At 31.4% G+C, this 2130-nt stretch overlaps 1 pseudogene; it reads left to right on the forward strand.

Moving 5' to 3' along the window:
• Positions 1-1650: 1650 nt before the first annotated feature.
• Positions 1651-1750, forward strand: LOC122125983 (annotated as a pseudogene).
• The last annotated feature ends 380 nt before the right edge of the window (positions 1751-2130 follow it).

Raw genomic sequence — 2130 nt, forward strand, 5'->3', positions numbered from 1 at the left:
GAGAGGGGTATTAAAAATAATCTTGTGACATTTGTGATTTTGTTTACTCATATGTGCTGGTCATCAGTAAATTGAAAGTTTGAACTACAGTACTTTCTCTCATATTTTGTGATCTCATCTTTCATTCTAAATTGCCTTACATTTCACAAATGCTTACTGCAAATTCCTGCAAGGAATTGGGGCACTGAAATATTATAGGAAATGAGAAATTGAGATGGGTCTTCAATTATTTTCTCTTAGCATGTTGCATAGGCCAAGGTGAGAAGTCTTGCCCATGTTATCTGATGATGCAGGTAACTGGGACCTGATATCCTCGGACCCATGGGTACTACTTTTAGGCATCATATCAGCAAAATTTGGGTATAATCAGTAAGAATGCTTCAGAAATATGGAAAAAAAACACTTTGGGACTAGCGAGTTAACACAATAAACACATCAGCAGTGTAAAATCTCTTCTTGATTAGAGGAAAACATACTTTTTGTTTAACTATGTGAATTCAGAAGACCAAGAACACTTAGAAGGTATCACAAGTTTATACCGAAGACATTGCATTGAGACTTTTTATATTCTAATATGTATTCTAACCTAATTATTTATGTTGCAGTCTGTTTATGGGAATAATTTTCAATTTATTTGTCAAATTATAAATTAATTCTAGTAAGATTCACTGTGTGAAATTTAAGATCAGCACATATAAATATAAAATATATAAGTATATATAATATAAGAAATTGATATGCATTGTTCCGTTGTGTTTAGGGTATCAAAGGCAACTCTGTTTTAAAGTATTATTCCATTATCTCTACCTCAGTTTTTGATAGAGTTAGACCTAAAACTTTACCATTTGTAAATTTACAGCCTGGAGCCAAGAGGAAACACTTTGATTAAAACATTACCAATTTAAGGCCTAAAATCGAGGAGAAACATATGGACTTCTCCAGGAGCTATGGAAATATTTGAGGATAGAAAGTCACTAGTGTATGTTCCTGCCTGGTTGGAAGGTAGACAGGCCAGGATATTAGGTAAACACAAATATGAACATTTTTTTCACCTTCTTGGCTTTAGCTACTTTTGAAATGATAGATATAATAAACAATTATATTTTGATAAAATACCTTCTATTCTGAACAATTAGGTCTGAAGTGTTCATCTCTCCACGAATCCTTGTAACTAAGATTAGTTTTGTTCCAGTAAAACAATCTATGCTGTCAGGGTAAGATATTCTGGTTAGTCTGTTCCTACATGGAAGAAGGGTAAAGGGTTAGAAAGACATTTGTACCACTGAGACCACATTTAGGAAATTTTAAGCTGCAGAAGTTTAGAAGAAGCTCTTAAGCAAGGCTTACTTTGAATTCATTAGCTCCACAAAGCTAACTCAGTTGATAGATAAGTACTTGAAAAGCCATTACCTTTGGACTTAGCTATAAAGGCTTCAAAATATGATCAAATTTAAAATGAAAACGACAAAATAATCATTGACAAAAAATTTCAAATGTGAGCAATCGACCAAACAATACACAGAAATTTAGAGAAATAAGATCAATAGCATTTTTAGTAACAATAAGGGTTCCTTGTTAGAAATAGGCAACCAAGGATATATGCCTGTATAAAGATTGCATCGTTAACTACTTAAATTAAGAGGATACTCCATGCTTCAGCAGCAGGTCTACACAAATGACAACAATACAGAGATTAACATGGCACTTGCACAATGATGGTATGAAAATTTGTGAAGTATTCCATATTTTTCATTCTTCAAATGCAAGAAATGAAAAACAGTTATTAAAAAGTAGATTACAAAAATACAAGTGTAACAAAACCTGTAATTCATAGAATTAAAGGTTAGTTTGACATCAGTGTATTAAATCTTCACCTTCAAAAGGTCCTTACATAGCATAACATTTACAATACTTGAAATTAGATAACATTATCTTTTTATCCCAAAGAAATAAAATAATATAAGGACCTAGGTAAAAAGGAATCTTAAACCTTTTCTACATGGAATGTAATCTTAAAGGACACATTTATTAATGAACCTATATATTATAAAACAATGTAGACTTCAAAGTATTATATCTAGAAGACAATGAAATAGATTATGGACTTTATACAATCATAGATAGTTTTTT

Source organism: Dipodomys spectabilis, unplaced genomic scaffold (assembly GCF_019054845.1).
Source record: "Dipodomys spectabilis isolate Male_0828 unplaced genomic scaffold, ASM1905484v1 ptg000269l, whole genome shotgun sequence".
NCBI lineage: Eukaryota > Metazoa > Chordata > Mammalia > Rodentia > Heteromyidae > Dipodomys > Dipodomys spectabilis.